General features: G+C 38.9%; 1 protein-coding gene across 22 annotated transcripts in view; it reads right to left on the reverse strand.

The window, feature by feature from the left end:
- Positions 1-26,149, reverse strand: part of TANC2 (tetratricopeptide repeat, ankyrin repeat and coiled-coil containing 2) — a 439,275-nt gene that overhangs the window by 389,941 nt on the left and 23,185 nt on the right. The gene's annotated exons all lie outside the window — the stretch shown is intronic.

The following is a 26,149-nucleotide window of genomic DNA, read 5'->3' on the forward strand; positions in this document are numbered from 1 at the left end:
GTACCAAATTTATCTAAAATAATACAATAATTAAATAAATGATCACTATTACATCTGTCTTCAGTTTTCTTACTGCTTTGCCCAAAATATTAAATCTATCAAGAAGAGATAATAAGAGGTTTGGCTACACGAATTTTGTAGTCGTTTTTTCTTTGTTTCATTTTTTAAGCTCTCACGGAGCACAGATGAGAATACAGGAATTTTCATTTTCCACCTAAAATGTCAAGAAGAAATTTCTTTTTTTTTTAAGATTATTTTACTTATTTGAAAGGTAGAATTACAGAGAGAGGTAGACTCAGAAAGAGAGAGAGGTCTTCCATTCCACTGGCTCACACCCCAAATGACCTCAATGGCCAGAGCTGAACTGATCCAAAGCAAGGAGCCAGCAGCTTCTTCTGGGTTTCCCACATGGGTACAGGGGCCCAAGGACTTGGGCCATCTTCTACTACTTTCCTAGGCCATAGCAGAGAGCTGGATCGGAAGAGAAGCAGCCAGGACTCAAACTGGTGCCCATATAGGATGCCAGTGCTACAGACTGGGGCTTTAACCAGATGCACCACAGTGCCAGCCCCCTAAGAAGAATATTTCAAGAAGAATCACAATTATTATAAGATGGACACAAAATAACATACAACAGCACTCCAAACAAATGATGAAGGAGACTTTATCATATAAGGGAAATCTTAGACTACTAACTTCAGATGATTATATCCCAGATGAAACTAAAGAACTGATGAGTGAATCCTGAAATACAAGGTTGGCTGAATATATAAAAATCAATGTAAGATTTTATAAAAGACTATATGATTATCTCAACAGACATAGGAAAAAGCATTTAAAAAAAGACAATATCCTGGGCCTGCGCTACGGCATAGTGAGTAAAGCTGCTGCCTGCAGTGCTAGCATCCCATATGGGCACCGGTTCAATTCCCTGCTGCTCCACTTCCGACCCAGCTCTCTGCTAGCAGTACAATATGCCAGCAGTACAGTATGGCCCAAGTGCTTGGGCCCTTACACCCGCGTGGGAGACCCAGAGGAAGCTCCTGGCTCCAGATCGGCACAACTCTAGCTGTTGCAGCCAACTGGGGAGTGAACCAGTGGATTTAAGACCTCTCTCTCTGCTTCTCCTTCTCTCTGTGTGTTAACTCTGATTTTCAAATAAATCAATAAATCTTTAAAATAAAAAGAGGGGGGAGAATATCCTTTCATTTAATAAAAAACACTGAATACACTAGAAATAGAAGGAAATGTCCTCAACCTGATAAAGGGTACCTATGAAAAATCTACAGCTGACATCACACTTCATGCTAAAATACTGAATATTTTCTTCCTAAGACAAGGAACAATGCAAGGTTCTATTCACATTCATCTGTTAAATTCAATTCAAGTCAATGAGTAAAGAAAAAAAAAGACATCCAAATTGGGAGAAGTAAATCTATCTCTATTCATAAATGACATGACCTTATATACAGAAAAGCTTAAGAGTCCACCAAAAAACTACTGAAGATAATATGAAAATTCAGCAAAGTTGTAGGACAGAAAAAATCCATTGTTATCTCTGTATATTAGCAATGGTATATCCAAAAATGAAATTAAGAAAACAATTCGATTTACAATAGCATCAAAAAGAATTTTAAAAACTTAGGTATGTACAAGAAGTATAAGACGTACAGAGAAAACTACAAAACATTAAAATAAAGATTTAATTAAGTTGAAAACACCAATATTCATGGATTCAAAGATTTAATATTAAGATGGCAATACTTCCCAAATTGATCCACACATTCAATGTAACACCTATCAAAATCTCAGCTACTTTCTTTGGTTAATAAGCTGATCTTAAAACTCATATGGAAATGCAGAGGACCCAGAACACCCAAAATAATCTCAAAAAACAAGAACAAAATTAAATAATGCCCCCAAGGTATCCATATCCTAACCTCCAGAATTTATGAATGTTATCTTACATTGCATATGTGATTAACATTCTTAAAATATACTTTCACAGATTTTATCCAAGTAGGCCCAATGTAATCAAAAAGGTCCTTAAAAGAATAAAAAAAGAGGGGTGGGGTAGAGGATGGCACAGCTTGGGACACTTGAATCCCATATCAGAGAGCCTGATTTGATTCATAGCTACTCGCTGCTTTTGGTTCAGATTCCTGCTAATTTTTAAAAAAATTTTCTTCATACATTTAACATATACAAATTTGGGAACATGATGACTCTTTTCCCCAACCCTCTTCCCACTCATACTCCTATCTTTCTTTCTCCTCCTTCTTCCTTTCCCATTCTTATCTTTTTACAGAGATTACTTTCCAGTTATTTTTTTTTTCTTTTTTTTTACTTTTATTTAATGAATATAAATTTCCAAAGTACAGCTTATGGATTACAATGGCTTCCCCCCCATAACGTCCCTCCAACCCGCAACCCTGCCCTTATCCACTCCCTCTCCCCTTCCATTCACATCAAGATTCATTTTTGATTCTCTTTATATACAGAAGATCAGTTTAGCATACATTAAAAAGATTTCAACAGTTTGCACCCACATAGAAACACAAAGTGAAAAATACTGTTTGAGTACTAGTTATAGCATTAAATCTCAATGTACAGCACACTAAGGACAAAGATCCTACATGAGGAGTAAGTGCACAGTGACTCCTGTTGTTGAATTAACAAATTGACACTCTTGTTTATGGCATCATTAATCACCCTAGGCTCTTGTCATGAGCTGCCAAGGCTATGGAAGCCCCCTGAGTTCACTGACTAATCATATTTAGACAAGGCCATGGTCAAAGTGGAAGTTCTTTCCTCCCTTCAGAGAAAGGTACCTCCTTCTTTGATGACCTGTTCTTTTCACTGGGATCTCACTCGTGGAGATCTTTCATTTAGGTTTTTTTTTCCCCCAGAGTGTCTTGGCTTTCCATGCCTGAAATACTCTCATGGGCATTTCAGCCGGATCCGCATGCCTTAAGGGCTGATTCTGAGGCCAGAGTGCTGTTAGGACATTTGCCATTCTATGGGTCTGCTGTGTATCTCACTTCCCATGTTGGATCATTCTCTCCCTTTTTGATCCTATCAGCTAGTATTTGCAGACACTATTCTTGTTTATGTGATCCCTTTGGTTCTTAGTCCTATCATTACGATCAATTGTGAACAGAAATTGATCACTGGGACTAGTGAGATGGCATTGGTACATGCCACCTCGATGGGATTGAATTCGAATCCCCTGGTATGTTTCTAACTCTACCGTTTGAGGTAAGTCAGCTTGAGTATGTCCTGATTTGCACATCTCTTCCCTCTCTTATTCCCACTCTTATATTTAACAGCGATCACTTTTCAGTTAAGTTTCAGCACTCAAGAAGAATTGTGTATTGATTACAGTATTCAACCAAAAGTATTAAGTAGAACAAACAAAAAAAATACTAAGAGGGATAACATATTAAGCTGCTCATCAACAGTCAGGGTGAGGGCTGATCTAGTCACCGTTTCTCATAGTGTTCATTTCACTTTAACAGGTTTCCTTTTTGGTGCTCAGTTAGTTGTCACCTATCAAGGAGAACAAGTGGTATTTGTCCCTCTGGGATTGGCTTATTTCACTCAACATAATGTTTTCCAAATTCCTAACAGGGATCACTTTTCAGTTAAAATTTAAACACCTAAGAATAATTGTGTGTTAATTACAGAGTTCAACCAATGGTACTAGACAAAAAAAAAAAATACTAAAATGGATAAAGTATTACATTGTACATCAACCGTCAGGACGAGAGCTGATCAAGTCACTGTTTCTCATAGTGTCCATTTCACTTCAACAAGTTTCCCCTTTGGTGCTCAGTTAGTTGTCGCCGATCAGGGAGAACATATGATATTTGTCCCTTTGGGACTGGCTTAATTCACTCAGCATGATGTTTTCCAAATTCCTCCATCTTGTTGCAAATGACTGGGTTTCGTTGTTTTTGACTGCTGTATAGTATTCTATAGAGTACATGTCCCATAATTTCTTTATCCAGTCTACTGTTGATGGGCATTTGGGTTGGTTCCAGGTCTTAGCTATTGTGAATTGAGCTGCAATAAACATTAAGGTGCAGACTGCTTTTTTGTTTGCCAATTTAATTTCCTTTGTGTAAATTCCAAGGAGTGGGATGGTTGGGTTGAATGGTAGGGTTATCTTCAGGTTTCTGAGGAATCTCCAGACTGACTTCCATAGTGGCTTAACCAGTTTGCATTCCCACCAACGGTGGGTTAGTGTCTCTTTTTCCCCACATCCTCTCCAGCATCTATTGTTGGTAGATTTCTGAATGTGAGCCATTCTAACTGGGGTGAGGCGGAACCTCATTGTGGTTTTGATTTGCATTTCCCTGATTGTTAGTGATCTTGAACATTTTTTCATGTGTCTGTTGGCCATTTGGATTTCCTCTTTTGAAAATGTCTATTGAGGTCCTTGGCCCATCTCTTAAGTGGGTTGTTTGTTTTGATCTTGTGGAGTTTCTTGATTTCTTTGTAGATTCTGGTTATCAACCCTTTATCTGTTGCACAGTTTGCAAATATATTTTCCCATTCTGTCGGTTGTCTCTTCACTTTCCTGACTGTTTGTTTTGCAGTACAGAAACTTCTCAATTTGATGCAATCCCAAATGTTAATTTTGGCTTTGACTGCCTGTGCTTCTGGGGTGTTTTCCAAGAAGTCATTGCCGGTACCTATATCTTGCAGGGTTTTTCCAATGCTCTCTAATAATTTGATGGTGTCAGGTCGTAGATTTAAGTCTTTAATCCATGTGGAGTGGATTTTTGTGTAAGGTGAAAGGTAGGGGTCTTGCTTCATGCTTCTGCACATGGAAATCCAATTTTCCCAGCACCATTTATTGAATAGACTGTCCTTACTCCAGGGATTGGTTTTGGACCCTTGATCAAATATGAGTTGGCTGCAGATGTTTGGATTGATTTCTGGTGTTTCAATTCTGTTCCATTGGTCTATCCATCTGTTTCTCTACCAGTACCATGCTGTTTTGATTACAACTGCCCTGTAGTATGTCCTGAAATCTGGTATTGTGATGCCTCCAGCTTCGTTTTTGTTGTACAAGATTGCTTTAGCTATTCGAGGTCTCCTGTGTCTCCATATAAATTTCAGCATCATTTTTTCTAGATCTGAGAAGAATGTCTTTGGTATCTTGATTGGTATTGCATTGAATCTATAAATTGCTTTTGGGAGAATGGACATTTTGATGATATTGATTCTTCCAATCCATGAGCATGGAAGATTTTTCCATTTTTTGGTATCCTCTTCTATTTCTTTCTTTAAGGTTTTGTAATTTTCATCATAGAGATCTTTAACGTCCTTGGTTAAGTTTATTCCAAGGTATTTGATAGTTTTTGTAGCTATTGCAAATGGGATTGATCTTAGAAGTTCTTCCTCAGTCATGGCATTGCTTGTGTATACAAAGGCTGTTGATTTTTGTGCATTGATTTTATACCCTGCTACTTTGCCAAACTCTTCTATGAGTTCCAATAGTCTCTTAGTAGAGTTCTTTGGGTCCCCTAAATAAAGAAGCATATCATCTGCAAAGAGGGATAGTTTGAGTTCTTCCTTCCCAATTTGTATCCCTTTAATTTCTTATCTTTTTACAGAGATTACTTTCCAGTTAATTTTATACTCATAAAATTAACCCTACACTATGTAGAGAGTTCAGGATGGCCCAGGTACACGGTTTTCTATGACCCACAAGGGAGATGCAGATGGTATTCCTGGCCCCTGGCTTCAGCCTGGCTTAGCCTTGTCTGTCTGGGCATTTGGGGAGTGAGCTAGCAATGGAAGATTGCCTCTCTTTCTCTTGGTCAATCTGCCTTTCAAATAAACAAATCTTTTCTTAAAAAAGAAAAAGAAAAAGGAAGCGTAAGAGAGGAAGAAATTTTGTTATGAAAGTAAGACTTCAGAATGGTGTGGCCACAAGCCAAGGAATATTTTTGGCTACCAGGAGCTAGAAAAGGCAAGAACAGGTTCTCCCCTGGAGCCTCCAGAAAGAACCAAACTACACCAAAATCTTTCTTTTAGCACCTATTAAGACCCATTTCAAACTGACTTCCAGAATTATAAGAACTGTAAAATAATATTTCATACTGTAAAACTACTACATTTGTGATAATTTAATACAGTATTAATAGAAAACAAATACAATTATAATATCAGCCAATATGGATAGCATAGTTACTACTACCATATAACAATGTCTCAAATGCCTATAAAAGTTTACAAAATTGCCTTAATGTGGCTGTCCAAATACTGACAGCTATTTAAGAACTATTTACTACACTATACCCTTTTATATACAAGAGCAAAATTCTCAGTTCCAAGTGAAAACACTTGATTATTTTCTGTGCACCAGTTTAAAGTGAGTCTATACTTCTTATAGCAAGCTATACTTAGCTCAACAGTCAAACAGAAACCATTGAACTGATTTAAAAAACATACACAAGGACCAGTGTTGTGGCATAGTGGGTAAGCTGCTGTCTACAATGCTGACATCCCATATGGGCACTGGTTCAAGTCTTGGCTGCTCCACTTCAATTCAGCTCCCTGCTAATGCTCTGGGAAAAGCAGCAGAAGATGGCCCATGTGCTTGAACCCCAACTACCCACATGGGAGACCTGGAAGAAGCTCCTAGCTCTTGGCTTTGGACTGGCACAGCCCTGGCCATTGTGGCCAACTGGGGAATGAACAAGTGGGTGGAGAGCTCTCAGTCTCTCCCTCTGTAACTCCAATTTTCATATAAATAAACCTTAAAAATTTTTTTTAAATGTACGCCATATCTAAAGTGTTCATAGGACACCACAGCACAGCCTAACAATAACCAAAATAGAAACTACATCACAGAGGAGCGGCATGGCTTGGCATGTGGTGCATAAATGTAAATCTTAAGACTCAAATCTTGCTGCTAACTCATTCAACCATAAAGGTTTCCAGTTAAATTGTTAGATAAAAAGAAGGGAATATGAATGGTAACACTTACCCTAGACCAAGAAATTCAACTAAAATTCTACTATGAAAAACTGGGGGTGCTACCAAAAGTTACTCTATGCAGCATGACAAAGACACATAGTGTCATTGAGACATACCAGTATACTCTACCGACTAAAGGAACAAAGAAAAACACCCCCTTTTACAAGGAGTCCTATGATTTAACTAAGGGAAGAGACTAACAGAGCTGTCTTCTCACCCACAAACCCTCCATCCATCACTACTGCTTCGAGTCTTTTCATGGTCATTGGTCTATTTGTTTTGTTACTGTAAAATATATATTTTAAGTCATCTATTTTGTGTAAGCATCAGAATGGGTTTTCTGGAATATGGGCAGGTCACTACAGAATGGAAAGGGCCTTAGGTCTTAATCACTCTTTCATGTTTTCCGTCTTCTCATCTACCTGCTCTGCATTCTGGGAAATTTTTTCAAGACAATCTCCAAAAGAACTAACTCTCTTTAGCTCTTTCTACTTTATCAACCCTTCCACTGAGGTTTTTTTTTTTCCCTCCCTTTTGCTCCACTTAATGCTTATGCTGTATCAAGAAAATATTGTCCCAATGGTGATAGGTGACAAAACTATATATATATATATATATATATATATATATATATATATATTTGGACAGGCAGAGTTAGACAGTGAGAGAGAGAGAGAGACAGAGAGAAAGGTCTTCCTTTTGCCGTTGGTTCACTCCTCAAGTGGCCGCTCCAGCCAGTGCCTTGCAGCCAGTGTGCTGCACCGATCCCAAGCCAGGAGCCAGGTGCTTCCTCCTGGTCTCCCATGCAGGTGCAGGGCCCAAGCACTTGGGCCATCCTCCACTGCACTCCTGGGTCACAGCAGAGAGCTGGCCTGGAAGAGGAGCAACCGGGACTAGAACCCAGGGTGCCGGCACCGCAGGTGGAGGATTAGCCTAGTGAGCCATGGCGCCAGCCCTACTATATTTTAATAATATGCAACATTACTCCATATTCCTTCAACGTGCTATTTTCAAGTATCTTATTCTTCTGAATGATGTTAGCCATTTTCTGCATTTCAAATCCTAATATTCATTTCATTACTAGGAGTTCCATTTGGTATTTTTAAGTACAAGTGATCAGTTTTGATAGTTTCTTCCTCTTTTCTCTTTTGAGTCTAACTACTTACTTTAAACATTTTAATATTTTATATATGAATATAAATGTATATATAATATAATGAATATATGTAAAATATGTATACTATACTGTTTCCATTAACACCTGTATCTAAAGGTTTTACAGGTCTGGGTTTTTTGTTTCTGACTACTCGTACTTCATGGCAGTTTATTTCCCTGTGTTCTATGAATTCTGTGTGTCTGTTCTCTCTTTTCTCTGCTAAAATCCTTTCTCATACATATGGAAGTCTTCAATCTGTTGTCCCTGTATTAACCTCTCCTGCATCTTTTCAATTACTTTCTCTCTGTCCCCTACATGAATCTGAGACTCCCTGTGCTCATACTGAGGTATGGGGTGCACCCTGTGTTCATCCTGAGGTGCTTGGTTGCAGGTGCTGTCTGGGGTTGCTGAAGAAGATGCTTAGAACTGGTGAGGGAGGTGGCTGGGGAGGTGGTGAGAGGTAGGGCTCTCAGGTTCATGCCGTACTTCTACTTTTTCTCACTACCTCGAGTAAACAGCACTTCCTTGTTACACCTTCAGGAGGATGAAATGCTGTTTTAAACCAAATTATATGAATAGACAGTCCATGTGAGAAATATAAATGGTTAAGAAATGTTTCAAAGCATACAAACCAGGCAGATGAACATTAAAAAGAATAGCACTCTTGTTCACCCACATGGTAGAAAAAAATTTAATAATATCCAGGGGTAGCATAGTTATGGGGAAATGTGCACTCATAATATTATTGATAAGAACATAAATTAAGTCTTTCTTGTCAGAAATCCGATGATACCTATCAAATATATATGTATATATATACATATATATGTATATATATATAAATACATAAATACATATATATATTTGATCCAGCAATTTTATTTTTCAGAATCTTGACTCATATGGCTAAACAAATTTATGTGTGTATGTGTGTGTTTACCACATGCCAGATACCATTAAGCTTATTACATACATTAAGTTGTTTAATATTCAAAACATTCTTTTCAGTAGGCCACAGTCTGGATAAACGTTGGGACATAATTAAATTCATGCTGTGGGGTTCCAATAAGTTCCAGACAGTCTTGCACTCTCAGTAATCTCACTGTAATGCCCACACAAGGATGTTCATTCTAGCAGTGTCTGAAAAAGGAAGTAAGACATAGATGTTTATATACGTTTTATTCTTAACTGCCAAAAACTTGGAAGCAAGAGGTCCTTCAGCAAGCGAGTGGATAAATTAATCATGGAACATCTAGACAATGTGATATTATTGCACCCTCTCCTAGACACTGAATTTCCAGCACCTTGATCTTGGACTTCTCATCCTCCAGAATGGTGAGAAACACACTTCTATAGTTAAAGCCCACCAGGGGGGAAGTAGAGTTCCATCTTGGCACAGATTGCAAGCTACCACTTGCAATGCTAGTATCCCATATCAGACTACCAGTTTGAGTCACAGCCATTCTACTTCCAATCTAGCTCCCTGCTAATGCATCTGGGAAGTAGATGAAGGCTCAGGTGCTTGGGCTCCTGTCAACCCTGTGAGACCCAGATGGAATTTTTGGTTCCTGGCTTTGACCTGGCACAGACCTGGCTGTTGCAGGGAGGAATTTGGGAAGTGAACAAGCAGATGGAAAAGATAACTCCTTCTGTGAGAAGCTGTGGAGGGGAAGAAGATATGGGGGAAATTTTTGTACTTTCTTCTCAATTTTGCTAGGAATCTAAAATGGTTGAAAAATGTATTCATTGTTGTGGGGGGAAGTAAGGAAAGAAGGAAGAGAAGGAAAAGGAGAGAAACAAAGTGAAGGAGAAAGAGAAAGAAGGAGAAGGGAAGAGAAAAATAAAGAGGGAAGGAGAGTCCATTAATAGAATAATTAAATTCTGGCACTGGAGATACTATGAACTATGGATTTAAAGCATAGGGTATACTTTAAATAATATGCAGTGCATCTATTTGCTCGGAAAATTTCCCAAAATTTTATCCTAAACTGAAAAACAGCAAGTCACCAGAATATATAGTTTTATTATAATAATTTAAAACTATGTAGTCACAGACCCGTATTAGATATGTATTTAGAACTGTAGAGCAAAATTTGTTAGAGAATACTCAAAAAACTTTATAGTGGCTCCTCTAATGGATGCAGGGTTGAAAAGTTGGATGAAGAAGTAAGCGTGGCCTAGCAGGTAAGCCCCTGCTTGGGACGCACACCTCCCATATCAAAGTGCCTAGGCTGGAGTCCCGGCTCTACTCCCAATCCTAGCCTCCTGTTAATGTATACTCTGGGAAGCACGAGGTAATAGCTCAAGTAGTTGGTTCCCTGACAACCACATGAATTAGGTTCTGGGATCCTGGCTTCAGGCTGATCCAGTCCCAACTGTTGTGGTCATTTGAGGAGTGGACCCAAGGATGGAGCTCTGTATGTTCTATTTTCTGTCTCTCAAATAAATAATTTTTAAAAGGGAAATAAGGAGTTTTTACTAAATACATATACTTTACTTTTGTGGTTAAAATATTTTAAATTTATTTACTTATATTTGAATAAAAATTTTGTTTATTTAAAAATAAAAATCACAGTGATATTATACTGCATTTACCATCTCTATTTCCAAAATATTTTCATCACCTCCAAAGCATTAATGCATTATTGGAATGAGTATATATCCTGAATTATTCATTAAGTCAATATAAATTTTATAAACATATTATTTATTTATTTGAGAGAGAAAGAGTCAGAAAGAAAGGTCTTCGATCCACTGGTTCACTCTCCAGATGGCCACAACGGCTGCAACTAAGCAGATTGGAAACCAGGAGCCAGGAGCGTCTTCCGGATCTCCCATGCAGGTACAGAGGCCCAAGGTCTTGGGCCATCTGCTACTGCTTTCCTAGGCCATAGCAGAGAGCTGGATCAGAAGAGAAGCACCCAGGACATGAACAGCGTCCATATGGCATGTCAGCATTGCAGGCGAAGGCTTAGCCTTCTATGCCACAGCACCAGCCTATAAATTTTCTATAAATTGAAAAAATAAGCCCCTACCAAGCAGATAAGAACTCAGAGGATAATAAGACTGGGAGAATTCTCTCCAAAATCCTGTTTTTAAAGATAACAACCTCCTCTGGCCAGCGCCACAGCTCACTTGGCTAATCCTCTGCCTGTGGCGCCAGCACCCCAGGTTCTAGTCCCGGTTGCTCCTCTTCCAGGCCAGCTCTCTGCTGTGGTCCGGGAGTGCAGTGGAGGATGGCCCAAGTGCTTGGGCCCTGCACCCACATGGGATACGAGGAGGAAGCACCTGGCTCCTGGCTTCGGATCAGCACAGTGCGCTGGCCACAGTGCGCTAGCCGTGGCGGCCATTTGGGGGTTGAACCAACGGAAAAGGATGACCTTTCTCTCTCTAACTTTGCCTGTCCAAAAAAAAAAAAAAGATAACAACCTCCTCAAAGAGTTATACTATCAACTACAAGGTGTCAGTGCATACCCAGTGGCAACATAATAAAAACATCCAAAATCATCTTTTAAAGTTAGATTTTTTCTAATGTAGCCCTTGTCTAGTAAAGCTTTTCAAGTTATAATACAGGACTCTTTTGTCATCAGTTCAGTAAAAGATCAAATGAGGGGTCAGCGCTGTGGTGCAGTGGGAAGCACAGGCATCCCATATAGGCGTTGGTTCAAGACCCAGCTGCTCCACTTCCTGTCCAGCTCTAACTATGGCCTGGGAAAGCAAGTGAAGATGGCCCAAGTCCTTGGGCCCCTGCACCTGCATGGGAGACCTGGAAGAAGCTCCTGGCTTCGAATTGGCACAGCTCTGTCTGTTGTGGCCATCTGGGGAGTGAACCATCGGATGGAAGACCTCTCTCTCTCTCTCTGCCTCTCGTCTCTTTGTATAACTCTGACTTCAAATAAACAAAACAAAAAAAGTCAAATGAAAACAGGAGTATTTACAGAATTACCAGTACTGCTTTCCGTATCATTTCCTTTCCCTTGGTTTCTCTAAGACATATAATGAACAGGTCCAGTATGGCCCCTGAAGTTAAATTTAAACTGTTATTCTAGAGGAGTAAGTCCCAGCACTTAGCATTCTTATAAATAACATCAAGAAAAAACCAAAACAAATACAAACACACCAAAACTTTATTTCAGTGATAAATATTAGCTAAAATTCTTCACAAATTATACTCTTAGGCTTAGGACTGCTTTTCTATCTCTAAAGTACACAAAATATAAATGGCGACACTTCCTCAAATCTTTTTCCTAGTTTTAATCTATAAATATGTTTTTAAAATAAAAAGTCTTCTGATCTAGTTATTTAACGTTTATTAAGAATGAACTTGGCCGGCACCACGGCTCACTAGGCTAAGCCTCCACCTGCGGTGCTGGCACCCCAGGTTCTAGACCCAGTTGGGGTGCCGGTTCTGTCCCAGTTGCTCCTCTTTCAGGCCAGCTCTCTGCTGTGGCCCAGGAAGGCAGTGGAGGGTGGCCCAAGTCCTTGGGCCCTGCACCTGCATGGGAGACCAGGAGGCAGCACCTGGCTCCTGGCTTTGGATAGGCGCAGCACTCCAGCCGCAGTGTGCTGGCCGTAGCAACCATTTGGGGGGTGGACCAATGGAAAAGGAAGACCAACAGAAAACAGAAGACCATTTCTCTCTCTCTCTCACTGTCTAACTCTGCCTGTCAAAAAAAAAAGAAAGAAAAAGAATTAACTAAGGGGCCAGCGCTGTGGCATAGCAGCTAAAGCCACCGCCTACAGTGCCAGCATCCCCATGTGGGCATTGGTTCAAGTCCTGGCTGCTCCACTTCCGATCCAGATCTCTCCTATGGCCTGGGAAAGCAGTAGAAGATGGCCTCTCTGTAACTCTTCCTTCCAAATAAAGAAATAAGTCTTTTTAAAAAATGAACTAAGTATGAGGCCTTGAGCAGGTCATACAAAGAATTTTTAAAAGTTTAATAAGCAGTTTCCACCTAAAGGAACATCTAGTCTGGTCATGAGAGTTAAAGAAGTAAACAGACATAAAATTTATGATGAAAAATGCAAGGTACCACAAGAGAAATACAAAGTGTAATGAGAGTTTACAAAGGGAGAGATGACTTAAAGGTTTAAGTAAACAAGCATTTGTTAAGGGCATACTATAAGCTTTTCCATAAAATTTAAAATAATTCACAGAACCCCTGAATAAAGTTCAAAGGGCAGTTTACACAAAAGCCTTTGTTCCTTTTCTCCACTCTGAAGTAAAGTGAATACTAATCTTCCTTCCTTCTGTCTCTACTGTTCAGTTTCTGGACATACTGAAGAACTGGAGCCTGTGCTGGGTCTGTCTTCAGAAAGATGTTTCAAAGCTGTAATTGAGTGCTGATTTTGTAAATGAGGCTATCTAATTCATACCCAATGAGAAAAAAACCATGACTTTTTACCTAATTCTACAGAACTGCATACCATTAAAAACTCCCTTCCTTATTTATTTTCCTCCAAATTCCTGAATGCATACTTTCGGCTATAACCTAAAGCAAATGTTACTTGTAGCTTAATACATAGTCTCGACTGTACATCAACTGTATTTAAATTAATCATATCACTTATTTTGGGTCTCCCATGCAGGCGCAGGGGCCCACGTGCTTGCTTCCACTGCTTTCTCAGGCCATAGCAGAGTTGGATAGGAAGTAGAGCAGTCAGGACATGAACCGGAACCTGTATGGAATGCCAATGCAAGAGGAAGAGGCTTACCTACCACGCCACAATGCCAGCCCTTCATTTTTACATATTCAAAAGAATAAGCATCAGGAACTCTGTGGTACCTATTCTACTTTTTTAGATATAACTAACCTAATTTTAATCACATTTTATTAGAATGTTTTAAATGTTATTTAAACAAATATTTTCTTAAATCAAACTGCTAAGTAGATAAAACAAAGAGATCATATACTCATAATGTAATGAAGAGTATGGGCTTTCAACACAGATTAACCTACGTAATTATCTTGGCTCTATCAATACCAGCTATATGACTCTGTGGAAGTTACTCAGTTCTCTGATCTTCAGTTTCTCTGCTGCAATGAACTTTGCACCATCTAACTTGCTAGGGTTATTTTAAGGACAGAGATGTATGAGTGCTTACCATGAACTACTGCTAGCCACCTATCTGCAAGTCTCACTCTTTCTTATTTAAAGAATATTAATTTTGGATTAAGCAATAATGGACTTACTATTCCACTTCTCAGACTCCTTTGCATTCTCTGGTCACCATCTGATCCGTTACAATCAATGAGACCAAAGCGTAAGGCTTACAGGTAAAGCTCCAAGGAAACTACCATTTCGCGGATGATAAAAAACTAAGACACCTGAAGAGGAAACAGCTGTCTTTCAATCACAGGTTCAAAGGCAGAATAGAAGAGAACACAGGAGGATCCTGTCTGTGACAGCACTGTGAAACTGCCACAAACCCTACACAGCCTATAACCACATTTCTAACTATCTGAAAACAAACAGAAACCCTATTTTCCACTGTCATTAGATTTCTGTTACATGCAGTTGAATGCAATCCTTGGTATGTAAAAGGACTTAGGAATCCAACATCCATATTAGAAAAGGCAATTATCCCACAAGAATGTGTCAAATTATTCATCAATAGTGTTAAATTATTCATTAGTAAAGCAATGAAACATTGGGATATCAACACACACAAACACACATAAAGTTATTAAAAACTGAATATTATATATTCATTAAGATAAATATTCCATCAGTAAAGGATCAAAGAATGAATAGCTTTAATCAAGAAAAGTATCCTTGATGAGGTAGAAAGAAATAAAAAATGCAATTAGGAGAATGTTCTATTATCACAACTTGCATGTTCATTCACTAATATTTACAACATATCACACTACAAAATGCAGGCACTACCCTAAATGCCATGGAATGAACTATATGAATTTGAGATAGCTTTCTGAAATGAAATGGAAGATAAAGGTTCAAAGAAGGAGGACAGGAGAACAGGGAGTGAACACAAGTAGAACTAAGGATTCTACTTATATTTTAGATAAAGTAAGATTTCTTAAAGGGAGAGCTAATGACAATCTGATCAAGACTATGAAACAGATTTTTTTAAAATAAAAGAACTCTGACCATAAAATAAATTAAAACATGATAGCCAGGGGCCAGAGCAGTGGCGCAGCGGGTTGAGGCCCTGGCCTGAAGCACCGGCATCCCGTATGGGCTCCGGTTCTGGTCCTGGCTGCTTCTCTTCAAATCCGGCTCTCTGGTGTGGCCTGGAATAGCAGCAGAGGACGGCCAGGTCCTTGGGCCCTGTACCCACATGGGAGACCTGGAGGAGACTCCTGGCTCCTGGCTTCGGATGGGCATAGCTCCGGCCGTTGCAGTCATCTGGGGAGTGAACCAGTGGATGGATGACCTCTCTCTCTGTATCTACCTCTCTCTGTTGCTCTTTCTTTCAAATAAATAAAATAAATCTTTTAAAAAAAGATAGCCAAAGGGAAATACTACCAAGATAATTTTCTGGATCAGAATATAGAGGAAGATAAAGTGTGACATGAAACAAAGTAACAGATAGGTAACAAGGCCCAGTGTTGTGGAGATAGCCAGTAAAGACACTTCTTAAAACACCATGCATGCCGTATCAGAATGCTAGTTCCAACTTCTTACTAATGTGCCGGGGGAAGGTAGCGAATGATGGCCCAAGTGGCTGGCTCTGCTACCCTCATGGGAGAACAAGATGAAGTTCCTAGCTCCTGGCTTCAGCCTGGCTCAGTCCTGGCTGAAGCAGCCATTTAGGGAGTGATTCAGCAGATGGAAAAATTCTCTTTGTCTCCCCTTCTCTCTCTGTTGTTCTCTCTTTCAAATAAATAAATATTTTTAAAATAAGTAATAAAAAAAATCAGGAACAGGGAAGAGAAAGGATGAGAACAGATCAAGACAGAGTCATGAAATAAAATCATGTACCGAAAAGATAGAATGTTAAAGCTTTAAGGGCATGCCTGCATTTCGGCATGGTGGGTAAAGCCACCACCTGTGACACTAACATCTCATATGGGTCCAGTTCATGTCCTGGCTACTCTACTTTCAATCCAGCTTCCTGCTAATGGACTGGAAAAAGCAGAAGATAGCCCAACCATTTGGGCCCCTGCCACCCACATGTAAGACTAAGATGAAGCTCCTGGTTCCTGCCTCCTGGCTTTGGCCCTGCCCAGCCCCGGAAGTTGCAGCCATCTGGGGAAGTGAACAGAGGACAGAAGATTCTCTTTCTCTTTCTCTTCCTCTTTCTCTCTCACTCTGACGTTCAAAGAAGTAAATAAATCTTTTAAAAAAGCTTTAAGGGAGCCGGCGCCGCGGCTCACTAGGCTAATCCTCCGCCTAGCGGCGCCGGCACACCGGGTTCTAGTCCCGGTCGGGGCGCCGGATTCTGTCCCGGTTACCCCTCTTCCAGGCCAGCCCTCTGCTGTGGCCAGGGAGTGCAGTGGAGGATGGCCCAGGTGCTTGGGCCCTGCACCCCATGGGAGACCAGGAAAAGCACCTGGCTCCTGGCTCCTGCCATCGGATCAGCGCGGTGCGCCGGCCGCAGCGCGCCGGCCGCGGCGGCCATTGGAGGGTGAACCAACGGCAAAGGAAGACCTTTCTCTCTGTCTCTCTCTCTCACTGTCCACTCTGCCTGTCCAAAAAAAAAAAAAAAAAAAAAAAAAGCTTTAAGGGAAAAGTTTAAGTTAACCCATTTACAATTTCAAACCTCACTCACCTACACTTCGCCAGCTCCCCTTCTACCATCTAAGGAAACATTTATCCTTTTAAATCTTTTGCTTCATGAATTATTCCAGTCCTCCTTTTTGGTATTCCTCCTTTCCATCTTCTTGCTAGTCCTGCAACATCTAATAAAATTCTATTTTCTTTACCCCTTTTTCTAGTAATCTTCACATGCATTTCACAACATTAAAAATAATTACTCTAGACGTTCTGGAAATTTTCAGTTTACAGAAATTAGTCAAGGGGATTAAAATGAGGACTCACTAAAACTGCTGTAGGTGACAATTTAGGAAACTATCCTTTAGATGAAGGAACAATATAATACAGGCATTGGAAAAAATACAGACTATTTTAAAATCTAAGTTGGAAGGACTTTGTAAAGTAACACGCAAAAACAGAAGGAGAACATTACAAACATAAACACAGAACACTGAAAAGCTCGAGAGTGAGCACTGATTGAACCTAGTGGTTAAGATGCCCACATCCCACTGGGCTGGGTTTGGTTCCCCAGCTTTAAGCCTTAACTCTAGCTGCCTGCAAACACAGACTCCAGGAGGCAGTGGTAATGGCTCAAGTGACAGCTCTTACAACCCATACGAGAGACCTGCACTGTGTTCCCAGCTCCTGGCTCTGGCCTCGGCCCAGTCCTGGCCTTTGTGGGCATTTGAAGAGTGAACTAGCAGATAACTCGCTTGCTCACTCTCTTCCTCTCTGTGCCTCAAAAATAAGGTAAATAAGGAAAAACTCTGTAAGAAAAAAAAAACCACCATATCCCAAACTAAATAACAAATAAATGATCAATAGAAAATACCTGTAGCTAAAATAATAGATTATTCTATTTTTATAAAGATCTCCTACAAAGCAATAAAATCCAACAATATAATAAAAACAGAGGCAAAGCATACAAACAATTCAAAGAAAATACAAATGACTCCACACATACAGGTGGGTTTCCCAAAAATCAGAAAAAGTCTAATGAAATAATATATTTTTGATTCGAGGGTTGATAAAATAAAAACACATAGTATCTACTGCAGACAAGAATAAGATAAAAACAGGATCTCTTATACAACTGGTAGCCATGTACATAAGCCTAGGCCTTCTTAGAACAGGTACAATTGAGTAATCCTATCAAAATCTTAAGTAGCTACTCTTTGTCCCAGCAGTTTCACTATCTAGATACTATCCTAAATGAAATGCACACACACACACACACACACAAAGCACAGAAAAATGTTCACTACAAATATTGTATGCAATGAAAGCAGTACTACATATATATATATATAACTTGGAAAAGATTAAAACATAAAATAAAGAAATCAAAATATAGAACACGTGTCAAAAAGACAAAATATGCATTCATAGGTACATTTATATAACAGCATGGAAAAAGACCCGAAAGGGCAACACCAAAAGATTAACTATGGCTATTATCTCTAGAAAAGAAAGCAGGATCTCAAAAGCAGAGGAGTTATAAATAAAGACTTTGGATTTTAGGGGTTAGTGCTGTGGCTGTATCAGGTTAAGCCACCATGTGAAGCGCCAGCATTCAATATGAGCTCTGGTTGGAGTCTCAGTTGCTCCACTTCTGATCCATCTTCCTGCTAATGCAACTGGGAAAGCAGCAGAGGATGGCCCAAATGCTTAGGCTCCTGCACCCATCTGGGACACCCAGATGAAGCTTCTGGCTCCTGGCTTCGGCCTGGCCCAGCCCTGGCTATTGCAGCCATCTGGAGATTCAACCAGTAGATAGAAAAGTTCTTGCTAGCTCTTTCTCTTCCTCTCTCTCCATAATTCTGACTTTCAAATAAATAAATAAATCTTTAAAAAAATCTTTAAATTTTAAAGAAAAAACATTTAACCCTAAAGTAAGGCATACATTGAACTTCTAATTTATAAATTCCAACTAACATATTTCCTTTGAATTTAAAATAATTTCTTTTTCCTTTTATTAGATATTGATGAACTAAAATTATATATTTATGAAATACAAAGTAATTCTATGATATATGTATATAATATGGAATTACAAGCAAGGAAATTAACATATCACCTCAAATATTTATTATTCCTCCTGTCTAACCAAAACCTTATATTCTCTGATTAACATTCCCCACTCCACAGACCCTAGTATCTACCATTCTGTTCTCTACTTCTTTCTATTTGATTTTCTTTAGATTCCACATATAAGGGAGAACACTAGTATTTGTCTTTTTGGGCCAGGTTTATTTTGCTTAGCATAAAGTCTTCTGAGTTCATCTATGTTGTCAAAAATGATATAACTGCTCTCTCTCTCTTTATGGAGGCTAAATAGTATCCTATTCTGTGTATCATATTTTAATAATGTATTGATTAAATTGGACAGTATTTACCTTTAGGTACAATTTCTATTCCCAAATTTGAAATGTGACAGAATCCTATAGTATCATTATCCTCACATAGTTACTCTCTAAAATAATTCATTGTTGTTGAAGGAAGACAAAAACTCCCATATAATTTTGCATCTACTATTAGTCTACAACTTCCAGAAAGACTAAAGTCTACCCTAAAGAGACCAAAAGAGCAAGCAAAGAAAGACCAAAACCTATTTAAGAGAACACAATACCCTGAAGGGAGAACAAATTCTAAATCATAGTTGGAACAAACCCAATTTAGGTGGAAAGAAGAAAATAAAACTCAATGGAAAAAAAGTAGTTGAAAATTCCAGCAAAAACATGAAGATTACTAAGGAGGTCCAGTTAAAGCACACAGAAGTGTTTCTGGAACTAAAAAGAAACTGATTTTCAATTTTTAAAAAATTACAAGATAAATGGTCACTATTAAAAAGTGTATTCATATTTCAGGAAACCAAGCGCAGACAATATTCTCTTTTTAAAGATTTGTTTATTTATTTGAAAGGCAGAGTTAGAGAGAAACAGAGACAGAGAGATCTTCCATCCATTGGTTCACTGCCCAAATGGCCATGGCCACAATGGCTGGGGCTGGGCCAGGCCAAATCCAGAAGCCAGGTGCTTCTTTCAGGTCTTCCATGTGAGTGGCAAGGACTTGGGCCATCTTCCACTGCTTTCCCAAGTGCATTAGCACTGAGCAGGACTGGAAGTGAAGCAGCCAGGACTCAAACTGGTACTCATATGGGATGCTGGTACTGCAGGCAGCAGTTTAATCCACTGAGCCATGATGCCAGCCCCACAGAAAATATTCTTAAAATTTAAAATATGGGAGTATACACAGGAAACCCAGAGAACAGATTCAGAAAATCCAACATGAGAGTTTCCAAACGGTATGAAAAACCAATAGAAGGGGAACTCAAAGACAGAGTGGTGTGGTCTCTGGGGCAGCAGCAACAAAAGAACCTAAGAATTTCTCAAAAATTCAAATTCTCCAGCCCCACCTAGATCAATCAAATCATACTGGTTATGGGACCACGATCTGTGCTTTGGCACACCCTCTGGTGCTTATGAAAATGCTAAAGTTTGAGAACCAGTGTTCTAAATTGAAAACAAAAATCTAAGCCCTAAGAGCTCAGAGCTCTAGAGAGGACTAATTAAATCAATCAACAAGTAATTATTAATTATCTACTGTGTGCCAAGCACTATTCTTGGTAGGAAGAACACAGCAAGAACAGAGATCCAAGATTGCTAAATAGGGAGAAGTAGAACTGATTTCAGCCGCCGACAGATTCCAGAAAAACAAAAGGAGGACCACATTACCAGGAGACTAAATGAGAGAAAATTTTAGTGGAAAATGAACAGAACAGAACAGAACAGAACAGAGATTCTGTGGAGCAGTGAGGGGAGAGAACAGACACACAGCCACTGGCTGAGCACCACCAGCGCCTGACTAGGAAGCGCCACTGGTGGCTCTGACTGAGAGAGGATTCCAGTCCTCACTGCCTTTGAATGTGGCCCGGGGAAATGGCAGGGAGCTGAGCAACTACTTTACTCCACGAAGGGAAACGCTGCTTTTCTTCCCTCCCCATATCAAAGCGCTGGTTTCATTTTTCTAAAGTGGAGCTACAGCCATCTCTGTCCTGACTTGGGGAATGGTGGACAGCTGGCACCAGGGACAGGGCAGCTCACAGGGTCACGGGCAGAGAGAAGACCCTCTGCACCCTGTGACTGTGAGGTCTGGGCACAGGCCACAAAGCTGAGAGGGACACAAGCTGTGGCTGGATCACTGCATGTGGCTCTGACTGCAGAAACTCAGAGTCCTCTGTGTGCTAGGGACAGACCTCAGGGAGGGCTCAGGAGATATACCCCAAAGTTGGGTGGTGTTCTGAATGGTACACGTGCCTGGGTACATGGGATGCATAGGCACTATAAGCTCACTCTATGCCACAAATCAACTGGTTCACATTGGCACAGGAAGAGCAGGGAATATAAATACACTGGCCAGCTCCAACATCCCCTCCCTCTAATGACTGTAGCCAGAGGTGCTACACCATGCCCTATTTAAGTGTCACTCTGGATTCACACCACCAGCAAATGGCAAACGGTACCCAGAGCTCCCTAGGCCCACTCAGCACATACTCCTCGAACTACAGCACAAGTCTCAGGTATTCACCAACCCAGAGGCATATTTCTAAGAATAAAGCCTTCAATCAAAAAAAAAAAAAAAAAAAAAAAAAAAAAAAAAAAACAACAACAACAACAATACCCAGAGGAGATAACAAGTGATCCCCCAGATGCATACAAACCAATGTGGAACCACAAGAAACATGAACAAAGAATTTAATATGACCCCCAAAGGAACACAATTATATATTAATAATGAATATGAAAAAGAAGGAATTGGTAAAATGTCTGAAAAGGAATTCAAAAGAGTAATTCTAAAATTACTCGATAACAGAGAAGTTACATGAAATAAGGAAATTTGTATATGACATGGATGAGAAATTCTGCAGAGATAGAGATATTGGAGAAAAATCAGACAGAAATACTGAAAATGAAATATTCAGTAAGTCAAACAAAAAAATACAGTAGAAACCCTTAATAGCAGACTTGGTGAAGCAGAAGAAAAAAAATTTGACCTAGAAAAACACATCTTTTAAATATATCAATCACAGTCCAGCTCTCTGCTGTGGCCCGGGAGGGCAGAGGAGGATGGCCCAAGTGCTTGGGCCCCTGCACCCACATGGGAGACCAGGAAGAAGCACCTGGCTCCTGGCTTCAGATCAGCACAGCGCTGGCTGTAGCAGCCAATTGGGGAGTGAACCAACGGAAGGAAAACCTTTCCCTCTGTCTCTCTCTCTCTCACTGTCTATAACTCTACCTGTTAAATAAATTAAAAAAAAAAGAAACTAAACATAGAGAGAATATCATAAAATATGCAAGAGAGAAATGCCAGGTCACCTTTAAAAGATCTCCCATCAGATTAACAGAAGATTTCTCAACAAAAATCTTATAATTCAGAAGAGAATTGAGAAATATAGTTCAAGTCCAAAAAAAAAGGCCAACCCAGAATACTTTACCTAGTGAAACTCCCACTCATAAATGAAGGTGAAATAAAAGACCTTCCAAGACAAGCAAAAATTGAAAAATCGAAAGACTAGGTCACAAACAGCCAGTCTTACAAATGATACTTAAGGATGTACTACACACAGAAACAGAGAAAGACATTTAGCATCATGAAAGAATATGAAGGCAGAAAATCTCCTAGTAATAGAGCAAAGAATATTCATGGAAAAATGTCAAGATTAAGTCATGATTTATCAATAATAATCATGAATGTAAATGGACTAAGTTCTACAATTAAAAGATATGGACTGGCTGAATGAATAATAAAAAAAAAAGACTCATCTGTATACTGCTACAAGAAACAAACTTCACTAATAAAAATATACACAAAGTGAAAGGTTGGGAAAAGACAGTCCATGCAAATGGAAATCAAAAACAAACAGAAGTAGTTATTCTCATATCAAACAAAACAAACTTTAAGACAAAAAACTGTTAAGAGACAAAGAAGGTCATTATGTAATGATTAAGGGATCAATTCAATAAGAAGATATGGCTATAGTAAATGTATATACACTCAATACCAGGGCATCCAGTTTTATAAAATAAATGATAATGTATCTAAAGGTAGACATAAACTCCAATACAATAATAATGGGGGACTTCAACACCCACATTCATCAATGGACAGATCAATAAGACAAAAAAAAATCAATAAAGAAACAAAAGAACTAATCTGCATTGTAGACCAAATGAACCTAATAGCTATCTGCAAAACGTTTTCATCCCACAGCTGCAGAATACATATTTTTTCATCAATATATGGAATGTTCTTTAAAAAACCATATACTATGCCATAAAACAAATCTCAACAAATTCAAAAAGCTAAATCGTATCATGTATATTTGCTGACCACAATGGAATGAAGCTTGGGCACATTCTGTTACTGTTGTTGCAGTTTCCCTTTGCATTGTATTGCTTTGAAAACTGTTAATTTCAATCAGATCCAAAAGAGGACCAGAATAAAACATTTTAATATTGAAAAAAGACAGTAAATAAAAGAAAATTCTAGAAAACATACATGGAAACCGAACATGCTCTTGAATGAAAACTGGGTAATACAAGAAATCAAAAGAGAAATTAAAAACAAATCCTTGAAATGAATGAAAATAGGCCAGCGCCGCGGCTCACTGGGCTAATCCTCCACCTTGTGGCGCCGGCATACCGGGTTCTAGTCCCGGTCGGGGCGTTGGATTCTGTCCTGGTTGCCCCTCTTCCAGGCCAGCCCTCTGCTGTGGCCCGGGAGTGCAGTGGAGGATGACCCAAGTGCTTGGGCCCTGCACCCCATGGGAGACCAGGAGAAGTACCTGCCTCCTGCCATCGGATCAGCACAGTGCGCCGGCCGCGGCATGCCAGCCGCGGCGGCCATTGGAGGGTGAACCAACGGCAAGGGAAGACCTTTCTCTCTGTCTCTCTCTCTCAATGTCCACTCTGCCTGTCAAAAATAAAAAATAAAAAAGAAAGAAATGAATTAAAATGAAAATATAACATATAAAAGCTTATGGGATACAGCAAAAGCAGTGTTAAAAGTTTATAGTAATAAGTGATTACATTACAAAATTGAAAAAGTATCAAAGAAATGACCTAACAATGAACCTCAAGGACACAGAAAAACAAGAACAAACCCAAAATTAGTAAGAGGAAAGAAAAATATAAGTTAAATAAGAAATAACCAAAATAGAAATCAAAAAATACAAAAGATCATTGAAATGAAGATTTGGTTTTTTTGAAAAAATAAACAAAATTGAAAAACCACTGGCCCAGTTAACCAAGGTGGGGGAGGACCCAAATTAACAAAATTAGAGATGGGAAAGGAGATGTTAAAACTGATACAACAGAAATACAAAGAATAATTAGGAATAATTACAAATAGCTTTATGCCAACAAATCGAAAAATGTAGAAGAAATGGATAGATTTATGGACACATATAATTCACGAAACTTGAGACAGGAAGACATAGACCAGTAATCAAACTGAGATTATATCAGTAATAAAGAACATCCCAATAAAGAAAACCAAGACCAGATGGCTTCAGGGCTGAATTCTACCAAACTTTCAAGGAAGATCTAATCCCAATCCTTCTTAAATTATTCAAAGCAAGTGAGAGAGGAAATCCTTCCAAATTTACTCTATGAGACCAGCATTACCTTAATTCCCAAACCAGAGAGATATACAACAATAACTTAAAAAAGAGAACTATACCAATATCCCTGGTGAACACAGATGCAAAAATCCTCAACGAAATACTACCAAATTGAATCCAACAACACATCAATCAAAAAGATCATCTACCAGAATTAAGTGGGACTTGTCCCAGGAATGCAGGAATGGTTCTACATATGTAAGTCAATAAACAGGATACATCACATCAACAAAATGAAGGATAAAAACCATGTAATTATTTCAATAGAGCACAGAAAGCATTTGATAAAATACAACATCCTTTCATGATAAAAACCTTTTTAAAAAATGGATATAGAATGAACACACCTCAACACAAACAAGGCAATATATGACAAACCCACAACGAACATTATACTGAATGCGGAAAAAGATGTGGTAGCATTTCCATCAGGATCTGCAACCAAACAAGAATGGCCACTTTCACTGTTATTATTCAATATAATCCTGGAAATTTTAGCCAGAGCCATTAAGGAAATCAACAGGAAAAAGTCAAATTATCCCTGTTTGCAAATGACATTATCCTTTATAGAGAGGAACCAAAAGACTCCACTAACAGACTATTAGAACTCATAGGAGAATTCAGCAAAGTTTCAGCATACAAAATCAACAACAACAACAACAAAATCAACAGGCATTCTTATATACCAACAATGCTCTGGCTAAGAAAGAACTTGTAAGGTCAGTCCCATTTCACAATGGCTATAAAAAAAATTCTATACCTTGGAATAAATTTAACCAAGGAGGTAAAAGATCTGTACAATAAAAAGTATAAATCATTAATGAAATAGAAGACGTAAAAAATTGAAAAATCTTTCACATTCATGGACTGAAAAAATCAGTATGTTCAAAATATCCATATTACCCAAAACAATTTATAGATTCAATGCAATCCCAATCAAAATACCAATGACATTCTCCTCAGATCTAGAAAAAGAAATCCTAAAATTCATGTGAAAACACAAAACACCCTGAATTGCCAAAGCAATCTTAAACAATAAAAACGAAGCAGGGAGCATCATAATACCAGATTCCCAGACATACTACAGAGCTGTTAGAATCAAAACAGCATTTTACTGTCAATAAAAAATAGACATATAGACCAATGGAACAGAACAAAAGCTCTGGAAATTAATCCATGCATCTACAACCAACTAATCATCCGCAAAGAAGCAAAAACCACTATCTGGAGAAAGGACAACAAATGGTGTTGGGAAAATTGGATTTCCATATGCAGATGCTTGAAACAAGATCCCTATCCTACATCTTATATAAAAATCAATACACAATGGATCAAAGATCTAAACCTAAAACTTGAAACCATCAAATTACTAGAGCAAAACATAGGTAAAATGCTCAAAGATACTGGCTTAGGCAAAGACTTCTTGGATAGGACCCCAGAAGTACAGGAAATAAAAACAAAAATGGACAAATGGGAGAATATCCAGTTAAGAAGCTTCTGCACAGTAAAGGAAACAATCAACAAAGCGAAGAGGCAACCAACAGAATAAGAATGGGGAAAAATGCAAGCTATGCAGCCAATAAATGGTTACTATCCAG

The sequence above is a fragment of the Oryctolagus cuniculus genome, chromosome 17, assembly GCF_051225735.1.
Source record: "Oryctolagus cuniculus isolate XC-2025 breed Fujian yellow rabbit chromosome 17, ASM5122573v1, whole genome shotgun sequence".
NCBI classification, from domain to species: Eukaryota; Metazoa; Chordata; class Mammalia; order Lagomorpha; family Leporidae; genus Oryctolagus; species Oryctolagus cuniculus.